This window comes from Argiope bruennichi, chromosome 2 (genome assembly GCF_947563725.1).
Source record: "Argiope bruennichi chromosome 2, qqArgBrue1.1, whole genome shotgun sequence".
In the NCBI taxonomy this organism is placed as follows: Eukaryota; Metazoa; Arthropoda; class Arachnida; order Araneae; family Araneidae; genus Argiope; species Argiope bruennichi.
This window is the reverse complement of record NC_079152.1, coordinates 112,761,999-112,775,271: the sequence shown is the minus strand read 5'-3', so window position 1 is coordinate 112,775,271 and position 13,273 is coordinate 112,761,999. Positions and strand designations below refer to the sequence as shown.

General features: G+C 29.2%; 1 protein-coding gene across 1 annotated transcript in view; it reads right to left on the bottom strand.

Annotated features, from left to right (window-relative positions):
- Nucleotides 1-13,054, bottom strand: part of LOC129961943 (general transcriptional corepressor trfA-like) — a 37,264-nt gene extending 24,210 nt beyond the window's left edge. Inside the window, exon 1 of the mRNA XM_056075588.1 lies at nt 13,008-13,054. The gene's annotated coding sequence lies outside the window, so the exon portion shown is untranslated. The remainder of the gene's footprint in view (nt 1-13,007) is intronic.
- Between the last annotated feature and the right edge of the window lie 219 nt (nt 13,055-13,273).

Here is a 13,273-nt window from a genome sequence, read left to right as displayed (position 1 = left end):
AATTTTATTATCTTTAAAAGATCACCCAGAGGAAGAAATGGCAAATCTGAAACCATTTAATACAATTCTCAGCTATGCTATCTTGAATGCAAAATGAAAAATATATTACATTCTCTATAAGTGAAATCTTTTATCCAGAGTGCATAGTTACACAGAGGAAGTTTATATTAATAGATAAGGAATCATTTATTATTAATAAGGGAAACTATGTTTAAATTCTTTCCAAAAACACTGCTTTTTTCAAATAAATTATCATTTTAATGACAAGGACTGATAAATAATGCTTTAATTCTTCACCTAATCTGTTTTAAAAATGATAAATTAAAAAGTTTTTAAAAATCTAATTGTATTCTAATTTTTGCTGAATCCGATAAAAAAGTTATATTTTTTTAAACCTCGGAAAGCAAGAAAAATCGGCAGTGTTAAAATTTACGCTACCAATTTCATTCACCTCTTAGTCCAAAGAATCTAAATAATATCGCAGCTTTTATCTTAATTTTTCATAGCTTTTTTGCTTTAAGCACATACATTTCCAGTGTATTTTTATAATGCAGGGTATCCATCGAAATCGTGATCCAATAGTTTTCAAATAGCTAGGGCTGATTCTTTCAAATAGCTATCATGGGACTGATCTCCAATAGAAAGGATCATATATACAATAAACGGAGAAAAAATAATAAACAATTAAAATATTACTGCTTTAATTTCTGATTATATGACGGAATCATAGACGAATCAAAAAAATTTAATCTAACCAATATTCCGAACGAACCAATTGGTCGCCAACGGTGAATAGTTTTAAATAAAAGTAAAGTCCAATCTGTTGCGACTAAATTAGGAAAATCTGAATAATATTTTCTTATAAAAACGCGCAATATTGAGACTGGCATCTCAAAGAAGACATGCCGATCAGTGCCTAGAGTTTCCCCATGTCTGTTTCGCCTAAGATTATGAAAATGTGGTTTGTTCTAAAATTGTAATATTCAAAACTTCATAATTCAGTCAGATTTTATCGTAGAAGTTGTTTTTTTTTAGTTTTTTATTTGAAAGTTGGAGTGTCAAGAATATTTCTAAGAATATGCTTCCTTAAAACCATTAGGCTGTATAAAATTGAGACTTCATTTTTTAAAATGCATTTCTTGATCAGAACAAAACAAAATATTATTACTTACGTTATTTAAATCATTTTGAAAGTAAAATTAAAAATTGAATTTTATGGTGAATCAGAGAAATTAGAGCTATTGCGTAAATTCTGAAAATTACTCTATATTGCACATTTGACATCAATGCCGAACAATTCTGTTTGCTGTACTCGTATTGATTAGTTTGAACAAAAAATATTTTGCATTAATTGAAGTGTAATTACTTCCACTTTAGTTCAAGCTTGAAAGTTCAAGTTTCATGAGGGCTGACATAAAATTAGAGAGATACATTGTACGAAGAACAGACCTGTTTGAGCCTTCAATAACAATATGAGTTATATGACTATCAAAATTTGAAGCTGGAAAAATTTTAATAAAATATTTAATTCAATATTTTATAGAGCAATTATCTCATCGAACCAACTGATCGCCTAAGGCGGCTAGCATTGAATAGTTAAGTAACTTCAGAATTATCACTCAGACTATCCAGATTGATAATCATCTATCCAGGGGGATTCATGATTAAAAAAGGAAAACATTAACATGAAAGTAAATTCTTGCTCTTATTCAATTTATTATATACTAGCCGCCTTTGGCGACCAGCCGGTTCGCCAATCTTAATGTTCGTTTAAATTTTAATAATTAAATATTTTACGCAATCCCTACTTTAATAGATTCTTCATCAAAATATTTTAAAACTTCAAATTTCGATAGTCATAAAATTCACTCATAATATTATAAAGACTTTCAGTCATGACGTAATATGTATCTCTCTAATTTTCTGTTAGCTCCCGTAGAATTTATGCTTTAAATTAAAGTGGAAAGAATTAATCTGCAATTAATATAATAATATATTTTACTGAAACAAAGCATTTTTTATATGATTACTGATAAGAGAGTCACTGAGCGCTTAAACTTTATGGGCACTAAAGAATATCTTTCTTAATTTATGTAATATCTCAAGAATTTGTCAACAAAATTTTCTCAGATTCATCATGAACAAATCAATTAATTGAAAATGTTTAATTTTAAATGCATCAAACATTAAGAAAATAAAATGAATCGTTTAAAATAATCAGTCGAAAACAGGTTTTAAGAAACTACTTAATAAACGATGTACTTAAAACTATAAGCATATACAAAAAAATATATAACTAACATAAATACAATTTAACTACAAAAGCATGCAACTAACCTAAAAATGATTTAAATCAAGAATCATCCATTGATAATATTGTCAACAATCAGAACATAATGCACATGCGCGAATTTTCAACGCCAGTTACGGTAACGCAAATGCGTTAATTTTTCTACGCCAGTTGGGGTAACGCTATGCAGATTAGAAATTTTTAATTTCCTTTATTCTGCGTTATTTTAATTCAAAAGTACTTCAAAATGAATCTGAAAGATCGATTAATTAACAATGTTTAATTTTAAATGCATCAAATATTAAGAAAATAAACAAAATCGTTTGAAATAATCGGCCGAAAAATGTTAACCCTAGCCTCATTACTGTTGGGAGAAAAAACTGAAGCCTTACTCATTTGGCGGTGGGGAAAATGGAAGATTTTTTTGGTGGGAAAGTTAGTTTTTAATTAATAATTAAAATTCTAATTAAAAATTCAAAAAAAGGGACCCCAGATGCACATTCCCGATCTCCAAGGTATACATGTACCAAATTTGGTAGCTGTAGGTCAAACGGTATGGCCTGTAGAGAGCCAACACACACTCACATTGAGCTTTATATAAGTATAGATTTGATCAAAAATAGCATTGAAATTAATTAAAAATAATATTTTTCGCATTTATTACCAAACTTAAAATTCTGTAAAAAATTAAAGCTTTCAGGCTTTCATTAATTCCAGAAGAATTCTTTAATTTTTAATCAGATTCTTTTTTATTCCAAAAGATCCCAAAAATTAAACTTTTATTTTAAAAAATAAAATTTTCTCAATATGGTTATTTTTACAGAATGGTGATGTTTTACTGCTAACAAGTGTGTTATTAAATAAAAGTAAATAAGTCATTCGCTGACACCCCAAGTAGCTGTTGTTTTAAATTAATAACAGAAAGGAAAAAAATCACTATTTTCTACAAAACAGTGTATTGCACTGTCAAACTGGCGATTGTTATGCGTTAATATAATCAAGTCAGTTCATAGAAAACTAAAAATTATCATATCAATTTAAGTCAATGACGTAATAGATTCCTCTACATTTCTTAAATCTCAAACAAAAAACTCGATGAAATTAATCATTCTCTTTTAATGTAAAAGGTGTTAAGAAAATAACGCAAGATATGAATTTGCATTCATGCAGTAAAGTGTTGGCAACCCTATCAAAGAAACTTTTGACAGCTGATAGTGTTGGGTTTGTAAAAATGGAACATTACTCGATAAAACGTGTTAACTCAAGATAGTAATTAAATAAACAACACTTTACTGCACGAATGGTGGCAAATTCAGATCTTGCGTTAATTTTGGGACACCCTTTAGATTACATAGATTACTGACTGCTGATGCTAAATATAAAATTATGTTTGTTCATATTAACTACTTCTTTATAAACAGAATTATGTTTAGAACTATTTAACTTAGCTTAATAATATATCGCATATCTTGTTTTTCCCTACATTAAACTTGTTCATTAACTGTTGATTGATTTGATTTCAACCGTTGGCTCCTCGCTGAATTAAAAAAAATAATTAATTTGCACAATGTACCTTTCAGAGACAATTTAAAATTATTAAGTCTGAGAAGTAATTTTATTTATGACTCTCAAAAATAGGAATAAGGTCTCAGTCTAAACTTTCCCATATAAAAACATCTAGGTTCATTTAGTCAATGCTGTCAATCGTTTTAATATAAATGACAGATGAATATTCACATAAAATTTTATACCCAGTTTGGGCTTTGAAACCATGCTCCCAATTCTCTGAAAAAAACTTTTATTGTATTATATATTATTAATTTTTATAAAGTTACCACATTACTTTAATACATTTAATAATATACATTACTTTAGTCCTTTCAGGGACGAAAACGGTTTTCCTTCCCAGGGACAATATTAACTGATAATTTTAATTTAAAGAACTCGTGGTGCCATCTGTTGCTTCCCTAAGAAGTTGGGAAATGGATCATCAAAAAACTACCGTCTGGATGAAAAATAGATTTGGAAAAGGTGTTTCTAGAAGAAAACCTTAACTTCATTTGCTGAAATGGTTTTAAAATATTAGTTAATAAATTTTAATTATTAATGTGCGTTTATTCACTTAGTTATATGAAAACCATGTGAATATATTTCATAAGGTTTTTTTTTTTTTTGCTTTTTTGTAGAAAATATATATTTAATTCTTTTAAATTAATTACCCTGCAATGTTATTGAAATGAACCAATAGTCATACACATATCTCACGAACCACAAGGACAGATGATTGGGTATAACTGATTGCCAATCAAAGCGATTGTACTTTAACAGAAATGAGAGAAATTTTTTTAAAAAATATTTGGAATTTTTTGTTTTCTGTGTTAGGGTTAAAAAAATAAAAAAGCTTCTTTTATTAAACTTGGAAGTTTTGGATGACATGTTTTAGATTAGAAAGAAATTGGATCTTGATAACACTTCATGATCTGTACTTCTCATCGAATGGGCAATGTGTCAAACTTCATGTTCCACTTAATTTATATATTTCGTCAAAGAGACTTAAATTTGTTTTCTATCCTGATAAAAATTTATGACGCATTTCATAGCTTCCTTGGAACCATAAAATAAAATGTCAAAAATTATTTACTTCCGAAAGCAATATATTTTCAATATGATGTGATTTGTCACAACGGTGGTTGAAACTCAGTATTATATAATAATTTAAAAACGCATGGGATTGTTTTTTCTTAAGAAATTGTCTTTATTTTATAATAATTTAATATATTTGAAATTAATTCGAAAATCATTTGAGAAATTTTCAATTTTTAAATTTATATCATACAAGTAATCGCATACGATATTAAAACAATTGCCTTATTTATATGTCCCATTATATGAGTTCCATTAAACTTTGTTTTAGATTATTTTTAACAGTATTATTTTTGTAGCTTGGTTATGGCAACAATAAAATATAATCGCATTTCGTGTCAAAACTGTGTTTTAAAGGTTTTTATGTTATTCGATGACTTAAGAAAAAAAATGTGTTTTGTGTCATAAATTGGAATAATTTATAGCAGCTTTGTATATAATGTTTATAAGGCTACTTTCTCTATGTAAATAGCACGATTAGACGCAGTAATAAACGTTGTACAGTTTTTTAACACTTGTTATGGATGTAAAAACTGTCTGAAAAACTCTACTCGTTTGATAGTTAAATCTAGAGTTACCAACTAATCTAGAACTATGTTCCCACGAAGTAATTATCATATAGAATTTTAATTAAAATTTTATCAATATTTTCTTATTTTCTCGCAATAACTTCAGAACATTATTATACGAAAATCATTAATGCTCTCCTATTATTTTCTCCATTTTTAACAAAATTTTACAAAATATTTGTGCTTGTATTTTATAATAATACTTTTTACTTATTTTAGTCCCTAGAGTTATACTCATATGCATTGCGGTGATATTATTATTATTTTGCATTTTACTGTTTTTTTTTAAAAACTAAGGACAAACTTTAAAAATAAAAGAAAGATAAATGAATAAAACTTAAAATGTTACCACGTTATTATGTTTGGAGTTTAGAGGTTCAAATCTCCTTTAATGTTTATTTTTTAATTTTGTATACTCAAAGAAAGGATATTTATAGTAATAATTTATCGAAAAAATATGCATATATTTATTTATTTTTTTCCATTACTCATTACTTTTCCTTTATTCCTTAACTCATCAAAAGTTATTTCAGCACTTCGCATCTAAAGCACAGATTTTCAGATTTTTTTTTCTTTTAAATCAAATGAGTTTCAATTCTAATATACATTTTTGCAAAACTAGGGCGATTTCAGATAAAAACTCACCAAACGTGAATTCTCACTGAAGAGCAACTAATGTGTAATCTATCGATTATCAATTATTATAGATTCGGTTGATTCTTTGTGTAAACACGTTTTGTAAATAAATTTAGAACATGAAATAAGTTCGTAAACGTCAACCGCAGAGAGTTCCAATAAATCAGAAACCCACACAGTATAACAATTTGAGAAATTACATAATTCTTTGCTCTCAATAGACAGCAATGAAAGAAGTATATCGTAAATTGTTAAGGATTTATGAAAAGAACAAAGTATTTTAATGGATAAAGAATTGAATGACAAATAAAAAATTTTAATTGATAAAAAATTGGTCAATTAGAAATATTTCACATTAGTTATATTTTGCGGTTTTCTCCCCAAAATAATAGATTCAGATTTCTAATTATGTTCAGATTTATCTCATTTAATCCCGTAAAGCTTTTGTTCATTTTCAGTCTAAAGACTATTTTGGTGTAATCAAAGTTGGTGATATTCAAATACATTACGGCAGCAATCAATAAGTCTTAAGACTTTTTTTTTTTGTATTAAAACACCTGTACCAAATGTTGGATCATCGAAAACTATGTCGGGTGTTTAACAATAAACAGGGTTTGCGGATTATTTTTTTAAAGTTTCCTTCATAGGTATAGTTTACTGCATAGTTTTAAGATAAAATAAGGCATATTCCTAGTTCAGTCTTCGAAATATTTCAGTTCTTTATATACATAGATATTTTTTTTTGATAATATTCCAGATTTTCAAAACATTAGATGATTGTTTGATTTCATAGTCTTTATCCCTAATTTGCTCCCTCTACGACATTTGTATGTATAATTAATTTGTGGTGGTAACTTTGTGCAGTTTGAGGTTCGAACTCGCAATGTTAGGGTTCATAGCCGAGTAACAAAGCCACTAGACAAAAGTGTACACTCTTCTCCGGAAGTTGTTATCTGGCTTATGATGTTACCACCACAATAGTCCCCCACCAGTGAGTCGGTAGAGTTTATCGCGCCAGTTATGGCGAGCGACGAACGTGATTATCGCGCCAAGCTTTATGGCGAGCGACGAACGTGATTATCGCGCCAAGCTTTATGGCGAGCGACGAACGTTGTTATCGCGCCAACTGTTGTGGCGGGCGACGGCGAGCGTGTGTGAGTGGTTGCTGCCGGTAGATGGAGCCACGACAGCTGAATGAAGGATGCGGTTGTTCAGAACCAGGGTCACCAATGTGCAGGTTGAGGTTCGAACTCGCAATGTTAGGGTTCATAGCCGAGTAACAAAGCCACTAGACAAAAGTGTACACTCTTCTCCGGAAGTTGTTTTCTGGCTTATGATGTTACCACCACAACTTCATAAGCCAGATAACAACCTCCGGAAAGGAGTGTACACTTTTGTCTAGTGGCTTTGTTACTCAGCTATGAACCCTAACGTTGGAAAGCTTATAAGCCAGATAGCAGCTACGAGACCAGAGTATTACTTTTGTCTTGTGGTCTTGTTACTCGGCTACGAACCACAAGGTCCCAGATTCTATCCTCGCTCATAACAAACCGTCACAAATTTCAAATCTAAACCTAAGCTCAATAAATCTTCCTGTCATAAATATCTTATCCTTGTCCGAAAGCTATAAAATAGTGTAAAAAAATGCTTCACTTGAAGTAAAACATTTTGCTTCAGACTACTGTACTTGTAATCAAGCTTTCAATACCCAAATCAAAGAACTGTAGGAAATATAGTTACTTAATTTCAAAGTAATGTAAAATCTCACATGTATATTTCCATTTTTAATCGATTTTATTTAACTTAGCGTGCTTCATGTTTGTAAGGATGTAATTTTGAAAATGAATTTACACTCACTTCCTCTTCCTCATTTAGGGAGTTCTGAAATCTTTTATAGTTATTAGTTAACGATGACAGTAAATTAGTAATTATAGACTTATTAATTATCAATTAAAAGATTAATATATCAAAAAAATTAATTTCATAGATGTCGCCACTATTGATGACTTTTAATTTTTAGAAAACAGAATATTTTAAAAAGTTGATTAAAATAAGAAATTAAAAACAATAAAAAAGATCAAGAATAAAATAATTCTTCTTAGGGATGGTATATTACTAAAGAGAACAGTAATATTTATAATCCCAATAAAATTTTAAATATATATATATATGTACTTTTACTGTATCAAATTTCCTTGCTTTCTTTACGCTTACATCATTATTCTATCAGCGAATATAAGATATATATATATATATAATTTAGAAATCAAATGAAAATATTTTTTGATTAGAAATCAAATTAAAATATTCTATTTTTACTTGTTTCACCTAAAATATTAATCAAATGTAATTTTCTTTACGATTAAATCTTATATTCGCAGATAGAATAATGATGTAAGCGTAAAGAGAGCAAGAAAATTTGATACAGTAAAATTTGTTATAATAGTCTGCATATGATGTTACAGCGCGAAGATGACCTCATTCGATTCTGGAATATGTCTGATAGTTTCGAGTCTCTTTTAAACCCAAAATGAATCTTATGAGAAGTATAAAGTAGAAAATACTAAAAGTGAAAAAAATTAAAAGAAAACGCTTTTGTCGCAGTTAAAAAAGAAAGAATAATCATCCAAAATTAAAACAAAAATTGTTAAAGCTTCACATTCAGAAAGAAGCTTTTCATGTCCTTGTGACTTTCATTTTGACCTTCAGATTTCTGATTTAAAAAAAAAAGAACCTTTTTTATTAAACAGATAAATGCTCTTTTCTTAAGTTTTTTTTTTTTATAATTAGTTTTTCCTCTGCTTAGAATTGTTCACCGGATGTTTTATGAAGCATTACTTGTAATGATTAGAATAGTTTGATATGATTAGTCTCCTTGTCTGACATAAATCGCCCAAAGTTCTGAGTATCTTTATTAATTACTATTTAGTGTCTTTGTGATCGATGGCTTACTAATACTTTGAAATGACCTTGTTAACTAAGTAGAAATGGATTGTATCATCGATCGGCATCACTTGCGTCAGCCTTTTATGCAATCCCAATGGGTAAAATTTTTCATACCAATTTGAGACAATATTTTTTAAAAAATTTTTCCACCTTATCTTACATTCTTCAATTTAAATGAGCAAAGCAACCCTTTTACAAACATTTAAATGGGTTAATTTATTTTTAAGAATGGAATTTAAATTTTGTTTTTAAAAAGGAATTTTCTTTATATTTTGACTTGTTACTACTTTATCGGTTATTGTGGCTAACTTTAAAAGGACAGACTTTAAATAACTTTAAAGGACATATCTATCTTAGTTACTTTTTTTTTACTTGCAGTTCCACACTTTTCCTTCCAAAAACAGAAGCATGGAAGAGATTGAAAATCGTTATGTTACGCACTGATTGAGAGTATTATAAATCAACAAAATGAATCTGATATACATTTTGCTATGCCTTTTTAAATTCACAAATGATTCGCTAAATGCAACTGCGGCGAATAGAGATGTGCGAGAATTGAACCTGGGACCTTGTGATTCGCAGCCGAATAACATGACCACAATATAAAAGCAATTGCTCGTGTAGCGTAGCTGTTAACTGGCTTATAAGCTATTCACTACGCAATTATTCCGACCTGCACGAAGACACACGGAAAACTCTGAATGATCGCGCATCCCTTACAGCATTGGCGGGAACTAAAGTTGAGCCCAAAAGTCTATCACCGGCCAGTACAGCCCCTCCCGTAGGAGGCACGTCTCAGCATTGAAAGAAGTTAACCCCTTCACCCCATTTCTGTACACACCAAAGAAGCGAAAACTAGTCACCATTTTGGAACCTTCTCATGTTCCAAAATGGTGAAACATCCCATATCTGAGGATCCCATGTTCCGGGAAACATCCCATATCTGAGATGTTTCCCGGGGTATGCTTAGAATTAAAAAATATATATATATATTTTTAATTTTATGCAGAAAATAAAAAAAAACGTATTAATTCTCCAATAATGTGTCTTTCTAAAATGATGTAATTACAGTGTCTTTATAATGCCTCTAGTAAAGATTTAAGATAGTTTAAATATTTCATTACTTAAGAATCGCCACGCCCGATTGATTTCTTATGCAATCTTGACTGCCTTTTACAATTATGCATTTGGTGGTAACATTATAAACCAGCTAACAACTTCCGGAGAAGAGTGTACACTTTTGTCTAGTGGCTTTTTTACTCGGCTACGAACCCAAACGTTGCGAGTTCGAACCTCAACTTGCACACGCATTTTAGAAAACCTAATTCTACAGTTAAAAATTTCAGGAAAACTCATAAACAAGTTAATATACACAATATTTTTTTTTATTTGTATACAGACAGTAATCAAAACTATTCCTCTTTCGAGTATCCTGTAAAAAAATTAATTAATTAAAATCGGCGCTAAAAAAAAACTAGTATCTTAAATCACTGTACTCTGGTAGGATGTACATATTATTTTTTTCAGGATGTTTATTGTTTTCATTATTTATTGAAAGCTTTTGAATATTTCCGATCAATAATCGTTGCTTTTTAGTATTATTAGCAGCACAGCAAGTTTTTTTAGTTAGAAGATTCTCCAGTCAGTGCTAACGCCGTAATGTGCACATTTCACTATAGGGAATGAAATTTATTGTAGAGAACCGTGATGATACCCTGCAATAAAGGAATGACATTGTTATTGGAGCGTCAGCGCTTTTTTGACTTTAGGTCTCCTCATCAAAACTGGGACATTACGATTTAAAATCAATAACAAATAAAATCAACAATTTGAGCTTTCGAGTTTTCTACGGCAAAACTTTGTTATATTTTGATTGATTTAATTCACATATTGAAACACTAAGTATAATCTCTCCTTTTCCTGAGCAATTCTTTTCATGAGGACAAAAACCCTGTCAAGAGTTATTTCGTATAGGACCCACTTTAATTTTACCCCTTGACTTGTCTAGACAAATAAACATTTTGAGACGAGACATGATCCTTCGTATCATAAAAAGATATTTTTGAATCGGTATTACAAGAATTCAGCGAAGAAAAAAAAATTGTAAAAAAAAAAAAAAATGATAATTTCTCTCTGAATTAAAAATTCAAATGAGAATGGGAACTCATCAAGTCATTAGAAGTTATGGAAGGGGAACACTGTATATTATAATAGGGAACTTAATTTCTAATATATTCTATTTCAAGTGATTGAAGGATCTGAAAAATAAATACTACACTTTTAAAACCTCATAATCGATAATTTTGCACAAAGTTTAATTTGTGTATTCTAAGGGTAAGAATCCCTTTTCGTACAATAGAACAATTTTTATTACAAATAGCGATAGATACAATAAAACGCGGTTTAACCCTGCAGATATTTACATTAATCTAACCAACGATCTTAATTTCAATAGATTCGAAGGCACTTTTTTTCTAAAAGCTAACATAAAATGCACTTTTTTATCTTAATGTATTTTTATGCAGCAGTTTTAGTACACCATAAATCCGAAATTATTATTTTTTCCAAGTATTCACACATTGAAAAAGACTCACTGTAAAAATCTAAGGCAATAAATCTTTAAAATTTAAATAATTTTTATCGCTGTTCCGATACCATTAGAAAGAACGAATTTTTAATGAATAAGTAATTAAGTTTTTTAATAAAATTCTAGAGAGATTGCTTGAAAGAGTTGTAGATAAAATAGCATTGAAGATAAAATGGCAAAAGATTACACCAGAGGTCTTAAATAAGTATGAAAGTCACGGTTACAACTGCCTATGCAGCAGTCTTTCCTTTATCTCCATTTACTTTAACTCTGTTTCCAGGAAATTTAACAGTTTTATTTTATTACTTCGCTTTGCTTTTTACTTCATTTGACTCTATTCGATAGACATTTATCTGATTGTTTCGTATCCTCGTTTATTTTATCGTCTAAACATGTATGTACTTGTGAGGGGTTAATGGTTTTGTGTTCGGGCTTTGTACTTAAATCCATTTTTTGAAAAGACTGCATTTAATGGAAGTAATTTTTAAAAAGGAAATAGAAAAATATCAGATAAAAAAATTCTGCCATTCATCGTATGTCTGCTGGTGCATTTAATTGTGATGGAAGTTTAATTAATCATTATCCAATTTTAAGGCTAAAATTTACAATCGTATCATTCACAATTATTGGATTTGAAATTTCAAAATAAGAACGAATTATAATCTTGAAATCTGTGCAAGCAACAGAAATTGAAAAAGTTGACGGTTCTAAGGCAAATGTTATTCGATTAATTTTTAGCATATTTGCGTTTTCAGGATCTAATAGAGTAAGTAAATGTGAATTTTTAGAAAAAATATTAAATTTAACTAAATACAATAATTCCCCAATATCAATTATTGATAAATTTTTTTTTCAATAATTCAATGCATAGTTCTTTTTCTCAAAATTGCACTTTATTGCAAAATAGGAGAAATATAAATTTTTTAATATCTCCAGGAATTAGATTCAAGCATTTTTTTCAAAATGGAAGTAGTTTGCAGATTTCTTTAAAATTTTAGACTAAATTAAATGTGTGTTTTATAACAATTTTTCAAATTTTTGTACTTTTTTTTAAATTTATTTTTATGGTAAGAAGAATTTATAAAGTGAAAAAAGAGAAAAAAAATTGTGGAAAAAAAATCAGCAAATATTTGAAATACTCAATGGTTATGTTTGAAAACTCACCGATTAAATAATTTATCAAGAAAACTATATTTTACTCCTTTTCAGTTCTAATGGTCATAATTTATTATATATTTATAAAAATCGTTTCTTTTGTTTAAAAACTATCCATATATACGAAAGCTGTTAAAAAATGAGAAATAGTAAAAAAAAGAAAAAGATCTTATATGATTACATTTTCTTGTCACGAAATGCGGACACGTACTTTCTGAACAAATCAACAAAAACAGTTCTTTCCCCAGTCACTGTGACGTTCATAATTGTGGTGCTTGCAACATCTCGTATCATCTGAAGCAAAAATAAGTAAGTCAACAAGTGTTTCAGGTCAAGATCGGTTCAACAGCCTTGTTTCCACCCAACAAAATAAGAGCGGAAGATGGCTTCCTCAGATTAAGGTTTACGCTTTCCTGAACAAGCGATGCTGCCTCTTCGATTTATTTG